The sequence below is a fragment of the Leopardus geoffroyi genome, chromosome C1, assembly GCF_018350155.1.
Source record: "Leopardus geoffroyi isolate Oge1 chromosome C1, O.geoffroyi_Oge1_pat1.0, whole genome shotgun sequence".
Taxonomy (NCBI): Eukaryota; Metazoa; Chordata; class Mammalia; order Carnivora; family Felidae; genus Leopardus; species Leopardus geoffroyi.
The window spans coordinates 11,497,220-11,510,121 of NC_059328.1; positions in this window are offsets into that span (position 1 = coordinate 11,497,220).

Genomic DNA, 12,902 nt, shown 5'->3' on the forward strand with positions numbered 1-12,902 from the left:
GAGTCTTGAGGGGCACCTGGGTGGCTCAGTCAGTTACGCTTTGGACTCCTGGTTTCAGCTCAGGTCGTGATCTCCCGGTTCGTGAGTTTGAACCCCGCATCAGGCTCTGCTCTGACGACGTGGAGGCTGCTTGGGATTCTCTCTCTCCCTCTCTCTCTCTGCCCTTCCCCGTTCTCGCTCTCTCTCAAGATAAATAAACTTTTAAAAAATTGAAAAAAATAAAATAAGGTGACGTAGGGGTCCTGAGAGGTCATCCTCCCGATCGGGGTGCTCATGAAGGCTGGCCATTGCTCTTTGCAAACCCAGGGAAATGCTAGGTGACCAAGACTTCTTGAAGGCAGGTGCTGGGCCCGGCCACCAGGGGGCAGCATGGGCTAGCAAACTGGGCATGGAGCACAGGGGCGCCGAGGTTCTCACGCCCCTGATGGGGTCCTCAGTTTCTCCAGAAGCAGTAATCCCTGTCTGCCTCCTGCACGTGGCTGTAGTGAAGAGGAGAGAAGAAAATGACTTGGACAAGTAGAGAGTGAGCCGTGTGGCTGTGAAATTACTGCAACTGAAACACACCCTCTAGGAGGGAGACCCATGTCGGGAGACAATTCCTCATCTGCCCAAACTCCCACCTGCTAGGAGGGTCCCATCTGGGAACTCCCACGCTGCCGGCCCTCCATGTTGATGCCTGGGAGCCTGGACTCAGGAAGCACATAGGCGGGACAAAGGACAGCATGAGGTTGCTGGTAACACTGAGCCTTTCTGCTCGTCACCTCCTCTACGGGGTCCTCCTTACTCAAAAGCCATACCTATGTGTCAAGGGGCACCAGCATGTGCCAGCCCCTCCACAGCAACCAAATGCTGCCCCCTACTCTGCTAGGGACACGAATGGTGGAAATAAGAGATTCATGGAGAGAAGGGGATCAGGATGAAGGGGGAGAGAAGGCTGGGCTGATAGGGAAGAACCCCAGTGTAACCACAGGATATTTTCAAAGTAATGGTTTTATCCATTTAAAATATAGTTCCGGGGGTGCCGGAATGGCTCTGTCAGTTAAGTGTCTGACTTAGGCTCAGGTCATGATCTCACGATTTGTGAGTTCGAGTCCCGCGTCGGGCTCCGTGCTAACAGCTCAGAGCCTGGAGCCTGCTTCGGATTCTGTGTTTCCCCCCACCTCCCGACTCTGCCCCTCCTCTGCTCACACACTTTCTCTCTCTCATAAAAAAATAAACATTAAAAAAAATGTTTTAATACAGTTCTTCGGGCGCCTGAGTGGCACAGTCGGTTAAGCATCCGACTCTTGATCCCAGCTCACGTCATGATCTCACAGTTTGTGAGTTCGAGCCCCGCATCGGACTCTGTGCTGATGACACAGAGCCTGCTTAGGATTCCGTCTCTCCTCTCTGCCCCTCTGCTTGTTCACACTCTCTCTCTTTCTCAAAATAAATAAATAAACAAAAAAAAAGTAAATAAATAAAATAAAATACAGTTCTCATAAAGTGAATGGCTACTCATTAAAAAAAAATAATCTAGGGGCGCCTGGGTGGCGCAGTCGGTTAAGCGTCCGACTTCAGCCAGGTCACGATCTCGCGGTCCGTGAGTTCGAGCCCTACGTCAGGCTCTAGGCTGATGGCTCAGAGCCTGGAGCCTGTTTCCGATTCTGTGTTTCCCTCTCTCTCTGCCCCTCCCCCGTTCATGCTCTGTCTCTCTCTATCCCAAAAATAAATAAACGTTGAAAAAAAAAATTTAAAAAAAATAATCTATGAAGTAGGCACTATTAATATCCCAGTTCAAAGACAAGGAAGCTGAACATCAGAGAGTTGGTGTAATTACCCAGGGCTGCACGGCAGAGTCAGTACCAAACCAGGTCGAGTGAAAACTACAGGCCACATCACAAACACATTCTAGAATGTTCCAGAACCCATTGTGTAACACAGATGCCTAAATCCAGCTGAAAAAATGTGTGTCAACTATACTTAAAAGAAAAAAAAAAAAAAATCCAGGGGCACCTGGCTGGCTCAGTCAGTAGAGCACATGACTCTTGATCTCAGGGTCATGAGTTTGAGCCTCATGTTGGGCATGGAGCCTATTTAAAAAAAAAACAAAAAACAAAAAACTCCCGCTGAGAAAAACCCTTAAATGTCTTGGGCCCCTCATCTTTTAGGCTGTAGGCCTCTCACTTGCAAGTGAGAAGTAATTTCCCCAACTCTTTCAGAAAGGACCTTGCATCATTCATAGTGTGTGAATCATACTCATCTCGTGAATGATCACCAGATTAGAGACCACGGAGTGTACCTATTCATGGCCCTCCTTCTGCAGAAAATGTGTACTTCAGTGGAAAACTATGTCTGCACCCAGCACACCCTTCCGGGGTAAGATTCTAGCCTTTCATTACTATTTTTTTTTTTTTTTTTAATTTTAAATAGGCTCCACGCCTGGTGTGGGGCTTGAACTCACGACCCTGACATTAAGGGTGGCATATGCTCTACCTACTGAGCCAGCCAGGCACCCCTAGCCTTTCATTATTATTTTACAACTGTAAATTGTGGGCAATGGATCAATTAATTCTATCTTGTCTGGTATAGACCCCTTTGCCCCTTGTAAATAACTAGTTTTGCCTCCATTTGCACATTTATTTCAATATTCCCGGCCTATAAATGTGAGTGCTCTGTTGCCTCTTTGAGCCAGTTACATTATCTGATACATGTTCATTTTATATCTGCATAGGAGTCATGATTTTACCTTTTTTTGAAAATTGTCTGTAGCACTTCCTTCATCGGGTGTTTACAGATGGCACATTTAGGTGGGGGAGGGGGTGAGGTCGCTGGCAGGGCATCTCTGTTCCTCTGAGTTTAGATGCAGCAGGCATGGGGCCCCTGGGTGGCTCAGTCGGTTAAGCGGCCGACTTCAGCTCAGGTCATGCTCTCTCGGTCTGTGAGTTCGAGCCCCGCGTCGGGCTCTGTGCTGACAGCTCAGAGTCTGGGGCCTGCTTCGGATCCTATGTCTCTCTCTCCTTCTGCCCCACCCCTGCTCATGCCCTGTCTCTCTTCATCTTTCAAAATTGAATAAATGTTTAAAAAAAAAAAACCAGATGCAGTAGGCATCTGCCCCAGAGGAGTCTCCGAGTGAGTCGGGGAGCGGGAGGGTCATGCTCAGGTGGATGGGATAGGGCCTTAGCAAGGTCAACCAGTTACTTGACCTTGAGACACAACTTCTTTAGGCCTGAGGGTAAGGAGGGGCAGTGGAAGCTGGCTTATATCCTGAATGCTTGTTTGGGGTGAGGCTGGGGAGGTTAGGATGATTGATTATCCCTGACGGGAAGCTGGGTCTCAGCAGGGTTATGTAGCCTGCCTGGGAGGGCCACACCTAGACAGAAGCCGACCTGAATGAGAACCAGGCCTGCCTGTCTGGGAGACCCAGCCTGTGACCTCCCTGCCCCTCACCCTTAGGGGCCAGAGGTCTGCTCGAACTACCAGCTGCTGGGCACTGTCCCACGGAGTCCCCCCAACATCTCTGCAATCCCCATCTTACAGATGAGGAAACTGAGGCTGAGGGGGGATGCCGTGAATTGCCCAAGGACCCGCAGCCAGTGGCCACAGTGGGACTACACCCTAGGATTTCTGTTCTTCTTTAGCGCCGAGTCAAAGCAAAGTCTGTGAGGCTCGACTTATTCCCCAGTAAAGGTGCCCATAGGGTGAGTGGCAGGGGCTGGTCTAAACCTAATCCTTAACAAGGGCGCCTGACTGGCTCAGTCAGGAAGAGCATGTGACTTGCTCTTGGGGTTGTAAATTTGAGCCCCTTGTTGGGGGTAGAGATTCCTTTAAAAAAGAAATCTTAAACATAATCCTTAGCAAAGAACCTGGAGTCTTGAGGAGATCTGGGCCCCTTCATAATGATGGTGCTGAGGGTCATAATAACAGTAGCTCCCAACTTGTGGGCAGGAAGATGCCTGCAGACATGATCTCATTCCGTCCTCACTCCTGCCTTGAAGTTAACTACCTGTGATCCCATCCTCCAGATAAGTGGCCTACGGGGCCGGAGGCCGCACTACTGGTGACTTCTAGCTCTAAATGTCACATCCCAGGGCACCTGGATGGCTTAGTCACTTAAGCCTCTGACTCTTGATTTCAGTTCGGGTCATGATCTTGTGGTCTGTGAGTTCAAGCCCTGAGTCGGGCTCTGCACTGATGGCGCAGAGCCTGCCTGGGATTCTCTCTCCCTCTCTCTCTGCCCCTCCCCTGCTAGCGCTCTCTGTCTCTCACAATAAATAAATAAACATTTAAGTGCCGAGTCCTAATCCCTCTCTGCACTGCACTGGCCTCTGAGCGATGTCTATACCTTTATCATCACCTTTAAGGGGGATTAAATAACAGGTAACTAAAGGCAGTGTGTTTCCCTGGATGGCATCCCGGGATGGAAAAAGGACCTTTGTGGAAAAACTGGTGAGATGTAATGAGGCCTGGAGTTTGGGAATAGCACCAGGCCGGCATTGGTTTCCTCCTTTTAACAAATGCGCTGTGGTTTTGTAAGATGTTAACAAAAGGGTGAAGAGTGTAAGGAAACTCTGTGATCTTTGCAACATTTCTGCAAATCTGAACCTATTCCCAAATGAAAAGTTTCTTCCTAAAAAGGTAAGCGAACAAAGAGGGAAAGGCTGTGAGTTCTGGCGGGGTGGGGGGTGGGGGGCACTGCCTGTCATGGACAAGAGGACACACAAAGGCCATCAGATACTTTTGCAAATGGGCATGTGCTGAGCTGGGGGAAGGAGGAGTTTCACTGATGGAGGCCCAGAAGGGGAAGTGGATTCACAATTGTTCTCAGGACTGGAGCAAGCCCCTCCCCCTCCCCCACCCCACCTCGTGGCCCCAGATGGCTATGGCCAGGCAGGCAATGTTAACAAGTGCTTTGGAGATGGCATTCCCTAACCCGGGTGGCCCGTGGAGCCTGGGGGTGCTAGGGTGGGGTGGGGAAAGTGCTGGGGCTCCCCTCCACCCCAGAAACCATGAGACAGATGTCAAATGAGGGGTAGGGGTGGTGAGGGGGGTCACAGAAATTCACGGTGACCTTTAGCCAGCGTGTGTGACAGATATTGTCCTTTCTGTAAACAAAGCAAGGATTCCTCAGAAAACAATACAGCCAAGGACTCTCCAGCTGGTCCTTTAAAGCCAGTGGGGATCAGAAGTTCATGGGGAGACACTGGGGAGAGCAGGAGAGAAGCCGAGAGATATTAGCCCTGAAGGCCTGATCAAAGGCCAGATCAGAAGGCAGATTCGAGAAGGGAAGGGTTGATGAGGGAAGGCTGAGAAAACTCTGGGGGCCGTGAGTCATGGGCCAGGCAGCTGGGGCTGTGGCGTGGCCAGAACCCAGCTGGAGCCTCCCTTGAAAATCTGCCCCCCTCCGATCAGCACCCCATCCTGGGCCAGGCAGAGCTCTGGGGTGGCCGCACGGAGGCCCCATGTGGAGGGAGGAAGCCACTTGCCCGGAGCTCACGTTTCATTCATTTGTTCCTTCCTTCATTCATAAAACTTTCTTTGACCCTTCCGTATGCAGGTGCCTGCCCTCAGTTGAGAGCTCAGTTTAATGGGGAAGAGAGGTAAGAGAACAGCCCCGCAGGAGGACATGCACGGCTGGCAGGCCTGGAGAGGAAGGCCGAAGAGTGTTCACCAAGCTGGGGCCCAATGGAGGACTGGGCGTCAGCCAGTGAAGGTGCTGTACCGAGAGCATTCCAGGAGCTTGCTCTCTTAGCTAGGCCCAGCTGAATGTTGCTGGGGTGGTGTGTGGGAAGAGGGAGGATGAGATTCCCAGAGGCAGGACCAAATCAGCAAGGGCCTCTTGGGCTGGGCGGAGAGGGTGGGACTTTTTCCCTAAGGGCAGTGGCCAGCCGGAGAATTCCCAAGCCCTGGTAGAATTCCAGAGCCAAGGGACGGGTAGGACATGGAATCCAGCTTCCGGTTCTTGAAGAAGTGGAGACTAGAGCCCAGAGAGGCTGGGAGACCTGGCAGGCCCACCCAGCTGGTTAGTGGCACAGCCCCAGGTGTCCTGACTTGTAGAACAGGGTTTTCCCACCCCTCCGGCTGCCACTATTATCTGCTAAGACCTACTTTTGGACCCAGGCAGGCACCTGCAAACATCTCAACACCTCCACAGAGAGGTGGAGGACAAAGAAGACCGTGGGTGGATCGGGGTCAGTGTTATGAGTAGGCTGACCCAGCGGGATGATTCCCGGGGTGGGAGGCAAGCGGGCTTCCGGCAGGGGTGAGAGTTGACTTGCCCCAGATGGGTGAAGTGAGTCACTGGGGAGCCATGTTCACACTTCCTCCTTCCTCTGGGCCTTGATCCAGCTCCCTGGAGGGAGGCACAGCCCAGATTCCTGGGGCAGCCATCCTCCCCCTCTCTCCAGACTGGGGTGCCGGCTGTCTGCACCCCCAACTCCTCCACACACCCTTTCTGAGGCCCTGGTAAGTTTCCATTTTGGCCCTGGCCATCTGACTCAGGCTTGACCCACCCTGTGGGAGGTTGGCGGCAGGAAGTTGTAACCTTCCCTCTCCTACCGCTGAGCTGGGTCATGCACGTCACTGCCCTGAGCCACGTCCCCCCCTCTCACCGGGAGGATGATCAGACATGGCAAAGAACCCATGGCTTCCCAGCCAGTGGAACAAAACAAATGACCGCAGCGGGGGTCTCCCCAGAGACCAGGTTCCCAGGGAGCCCTGGACTGCAGACCACAGATCATAACCCCAGTGGCTGTCCCCGGTTGAGGGCCTACTATGTGCCAGGATCTAATGCAGCCAATAGCCCCGAGCAGAACTATTACTGTCTTTTTTTTACAGGGTGTGTACAGACAGGGTGCGCAACAGTCAGGGGGAGAAAATGACCGTGGCGTCTGACAACGCTAAGGGCCCAGTGGGGACGCATAGCATTGAATTCAGAGTGGGTTTTTTTCTCCTGCCCACTACTGGACTTTTGTCAGATGAGGCTGGTGTAAGGATGGAGAGGTGGAAGAGGTGGCTGGTGACCTGGTTGGGGGCGGGGGGCGGGGGGGGCCAGTGAGCAGGGCTGGACTTCCCGGATGGGTAGAGCTTGGGTTACCAGAGGGAAAGGAAGGAGGTGAGGGTTCAGTGTCAGTGGTGGAAAGTCTGCAGCCGTGTAGGCACTGGTCATGGGGCTCTGGATATTGGGGTGACCATTGCTTATCGGAGGTGAGATTTGCTTCACATGGAGTCCTCAACCCACAGACTGCTCGGAACCGGCCCTCAGTGAGTATTTATGGTGTGAATGAGTAGCTACACGGGGCAGGGTGACTTAAAGAGTATTTTATTTTCTTCTACCGTTTTTTTTGTTTGTTTGTTTTAGAACAGCTCGATTGAGGTGTCAGTCACATACCATAAAATTCACCCTTTTAAGGGTTTTTTTCACATGTAGTTTTTGGTATATTCACAGAGTCGTACAGCCATGACCACTGCCTAATTTCAGAACATCTTGATCACCCCAAAAGGAAACCCTACACCCCCCGAAAAGGAAACCTCTACCCATGAGGAGTCACTTAACCATTTCCCCACCCACCGGCCCCTGGCAACCACGAATCTACTTTCTGTTTCGTTGGGTTTGCCTAATCTGGATGTTTCTATAAACGGAATCATATGTGGTCTTTCAGGGCCGGCTTCTTTCTTAGCATGTTTGCAAGGTACGCACCCATGTTGTAGCACGCATCGGTACTTTGTCCTTTTGAATTATCAGATATTTCATTGCATGAATACACCGTGTTGTTTGTCCATTTACCAGCTGATGGACACTTGGGTTATTTCCATTTTCGGCTATTACAAATAGTGCTGCTGTCGACATTCGTGTACAGGTGTTGCATGTGACTTATGTTTTCCTTTCTCTTGAGTAGATAGATACCGAAGAGTGGAGGTGTCGGGGCAATTTTTATGTTGTTTGAATTCTTTCCAATAGGCACTTCATTCTTTTGTAACAAACCAGTATTTTAAAAAATCACGTTTTCGAAAAAAAGGGGCCGAATCCATAGAAAAAAATGGTGGGCCAAATTTTGAGACCAGAAGGAAGGACCGGCTGGGAGCCGGGACTGAGGCCACCACTAGGTGGGTGTGTAACTGAGCAAATTACAGCCCTTCTCAGGGCCTCACCTGTGACATGGGGGTGGGGCAGGGGTGGGCAGGGCAGCCGCTGAGCTGGAATGAAGACCTCTCAGGCCCTTCCCAGGCCTGACAGCTCAAGATCTTAAGGCAGCCTAGATTCCCACACCAAGTTCGAGAAACAGATCAGGGAAATGATCTGGTCTTGTAAAGTTCTCTCCCTAGGAGGATGAGTCCCCTGGTAGACCAGATTCAACCCGGAAGAATGTTTTAGGTCACAGCCTCTTCAATCTCTAATCGAGATGTGAAGAGATAGTTAACTCTATATCTGCCATTTAATCTTCTACTTTAAACCAGTGCTTCTCAGACTAACGTGTGCGTGTGAAATCCTGGGCATCTTGTTAATATGCAAGTATTGAACCAATGGGTCTGAAGTGGGATGGCAATTCTGTCCTTCTGACAAGCTCCCAGGTGAAGTCAGGGCTGCTGGTCCCCAGATCACAATTTAAATAGCAAGGCTCTACCCCTCCTACGCACGGAAAGGAAATGGCACTTTACAAAATCTGCTCATTTGCTCACGAGGGAACTCCGTCCCCATTGAATGTATTTTGACGGCTGTCTCAAAGCTGTTTGAGGAGTGGATGGATGTAAGAACAAAATGCTATGTCTGTTCCAGGAAGCACATGGGGAAAATTGATGTGTGGTCCTCGCGATAACCCTGCGAGATTAGAGGGTTCCCCGTCTTGCAAATGGGGAGGTTCAGGGAGGGGAGGCAAATGGCAGAGCGGTGGTTTGTTCTCCAGTGTGACTCCGAACCCAGTGCTCCCTCCCTGCGCTGCAGCTCCCCCTTCCCTCTGCCCCCCACGTCCTGATGTTCCCCAGAGCCCCCTTTCAGCTGTGGCTATGGCAACAGATGCCAGCCCTAGAAAGAAAAAGATCTGCTCCTCTAGACATGCAAATTTATGTCGCAAAGATGTTCCTCGCAGCATCACTGGTGACAGAAAGGCTGGAAACTCCACTGCGCGCTGCAGAATCGCCAAAAGATGACATAAAACCATACAAACTGCCTTCCTGTTGGCTTTTCTCACTCGTCATTTCTTTCTTGGGTTTCACCCCTGCTTGTTGTGTTTTTGTTTCTCATCCATGACTATCCCCTCCACTAGAATGCAAATTCTTTGAAGGCAAGGACATTGCTGGATCTCTAACTTCTGAGCGCACAGTAGGGGCTCAATAAGCATTTGTTGTCTGAATGAACCAAAACATTTTGAGAGCAGGTAAAACAAATTGCAGAACGGCGTGCATGGAACAACTCCATTTTTGTTTACAATTTTTTTGTTTTATTTTTTATTTTTGAGACAGAGAAAGACAGAGCATGAGTGGGGGAGGGGAAGAGAGAGAAAGAGACACAGAACCCGAAGCAGGCTCCAGGCTCTGAGCTGTCAGCACAGAGCCCGATGCGAGGCTCGAACCCACGAACCATGAGATCATGACCTGAGCCGAAGTTGGACACTTAACCGACTGAGCCACCCAGGCACTCCTGAACAACTCCATTTTTGTTTAAAAAATGTTTGAACGCAGGAACAGAAAAATCCGTAAGACCACATATTAATTATCTTGAGGATTGGGACTGGGACTCAAATGTCGGTCATTTTCACTTTCCATTGTTTCCTTTTTGTTTTTGACGGGAGTATGGATTTCTTTAGTAATAATAAAAAAGTAAATATTTTTTAAAAGAATAATCATCCAAGGGGTACCTGGCTGGATCAGTCTGTGGAATTTGTGACTCTTGATCTTGGGGTTGTGGGTTCAAGCCCCACATTGAAGGTAGAGATCGCTTAAAAATACAACCTTTAAGGGGAGCCTGGGTGACTTAGCTCAGCGTCCAACTCTTGATTTCAGCTCAGGTCATGATCTCATGGTTTGTGGGATTGAGTTCTGTGTCAGGCTCTTTGCTGACAATGTGGAGACAGCTTGGGATTCTCCCTCTCTCTCTCCCCCGCCCACACTTTGCTCTCCCTCTTTCTCTCTCAGTCTCTCTCTTAAAATAAACAAATAAAGGGGCACCTGGGTGGCTCAGTCGGTTGAGCATCTGACTTTGGCTCAGATCATGATCTCACAGTTCGTGAGTTCAAGCCCTGTGTCAGGCTCTGTACTGACAGATCATAGTCTGGAGCCTGCTTCAGATTCTATGTCTCCCTCTCTCTCTGCCCTTCCCCTGGCCTTGCTCTGTCTCTCTTTCTCTCAAAAATAAATAAACATTTAAAAATTTAAATACATAAATAAAAAGGAAGAGTCCCCATAGAGATCCCTCACCCCTTTCTCCATGTGAAGATATAACAAAAAAATACGTGTCCGTGAACTAGGAGGCGAGTCCTCACCAGACTCTGAATTCGCTGGTCCCTTGGTCTTAGACTTCCCAGTGTCCAGAGCTGTGAGAAAATAAATTTCTTTTTTTGAATGTTTATTTATTTATTTAATTATTTAAAAAAAATTTTTTTTTCAACGTTTATTTATTTTGGGGACAGAGAGAGACAGAGCATGAACGGGGGAGGGGCAGCGAGAGAGGGAGACACAGAATCGGAAACAGGCTCCAGGCTCTGAGCCATCAACCCAGAGCCTGACGCGGGGCTCGAGCTCACGGACCGCGAGATCGTGACCTGGCCGAAGTCGGATGCCCAACCGACTGCGCCACCCAGGCGCCCCTTATTTATTTATTTTGAGAGAGAGTGAGCGATTGAGCATGAGCGGGGCAAGGGCAGAGAGCAGGGGAGACAGAGGATCTGAAGCAGGCTCTGTGCCGACAGCAGAAAGCCCGATGAGGGGCTCGAACTCAAGAACGGTGAGATCGTGACCTGAACCTAAGCTCCCCAGGCAGCCCAGAAAATAAATTTCTGTTGCTTATAAGCTATCCAGTCTATGGTATTTTGTTACAGCAACCCAGATGGACTAAGATAAACATGTATTTGTATAACTGGAAACAAAAAACAAGGGCGATGTGTAGGCTAGCTGGCTTACAACACCGAGCAGCCCGCCGCAGGCTCCCCTCTGGCCCACAAGGCAGGTGCCACTGCACCTGGCCAAGCCTATTTTTGTATTTTCCTCTCCCACATGCCACATGAACAGTGGAAACAGCGTCTGACCACTGGGACCAGCAGTGGAAAAGAGACCATCTGCTTCAGAGACCAAATGCCTCCAACTCTATGCTGTCTCCTTAGGGACAAGTGAGAAGCCCCTGCTGATCCCAGGGACTTGTCCCTGAGATCAGCCCGTCACCTCCCAACTTATGGACTTGTCCCTGGAGGCTGGGGTCTCTTCCCCTGGCTCAAACTTCCCGGGCTCCCAGTTCATACTGACTGCACACTCAGGACAGAGTAAACAAAGTCCCTGGAGGAGGACAGCTAGGTATGTTCTCTGAGCATTCTGGGGAGATAAGTCCCAAGTCGGGCTGTCTGTTGGGTGATTTATCTGCCTTATTATCCCATGCAGGCTAGAGGGCACAGTGGTGAACTTCTCTTTGATAATGATCTCCCCAACAAATATAAATACAGCTGTGGGCAGAACATTAGGACTTCTTCCTGCCTTCGAGGAGTTGACACGTACCTCGAAATTAGGGTCCCGTAGAGACTCAGCGGACTCTGGAATGCTTCCATGGTTGGGGGTCAGGGGGACCGTGCTCCCAGTGCATTACCAAATGAAGAAATGCTAAAATAGCTTTACAAGAATTATAGTACATTTTATAATTTTTTAATGTTTTATTTATATTTGAGAAAGAGAGTGCAAGCAGGAGAGGGGCAAAGAGAGGGGGGCAGAGGATCCAAAGCAGGCTCTGTACTGACAGCAATGAGCCTAATGGGGGGCTCAAACTCATGAACCTTGAGATCGTGACCTAAGCCGAAGTCAGACGTTCAACCAGCTGAGCCACCCAGTGCCCCCCAAATTATAGTACATTTTAAATGTTTACATTAAACAAATTAACCCTTTTAAAGACACACAAATCACAATGTGGTTCTGCTAATCAGAAGATGATGGGAATTCTATAGGGTGCCTGGTGGCTCAGTTGGTTGGGCGACAGACTTCAGCTCAGGTCATGATCTCACAGTTTGTGAGTTCGAGCCCTGCATCGGGCTCTGTGCTGACAGCTCAGAGCCTGGAGCCTACTTCAGATTCTGGGTCTCCCCCTCTCTCTACCCCCTCCCCTGCTCACGCTCTGTGTCTCTCTGTCTCTCGATAATAAATAAACGTTAAAAAAAATTAGAAAGGAAAAAAAGAAGATGATGGGGATTCTAAAAATACTCACGCACAACAGATCACAGACTGCGTGGCCTGGTAAGGGGGCACAAGTTTAAAGTTGTCTGCTGGGTGTCTTCTCTCACTCCTGTCTGGGGCGACAAGCCACAGCACATGATGGTTGGGTGCCTACCATTCTCTGTCACATCACACGCCTACTTTGTTTTCATCTCCACACTTCTGTGCTGTAAGACCGGAACCTTCTCTGTCCAGTTCACTGCTGTCTGACACATGGTAGGCCCTCCATAAATTTTGGTTCAATGAGTGGACATATGATATCCTCGTTTAGGTGAGATCAGGTGCATGTGCATACACAATGGGATTTTGTGATAAGAAACAGCGCGTGATGGGTCCCAGGGAAGCGACTTCTACGATGGATGCACAGAGCTCGGCACCAGGGCTCTACTCCCGGCTCAGCGGCTATCTGTTGGGTAAACTTGGGCCAAATGCCGGTCTTTCCCAAGGCTCAGTTCCCCTGTTGGTAACATGGGGGAGGGGCAGACTGGCAGATCTCTGGGGTCTCCCTGACCCTGGCA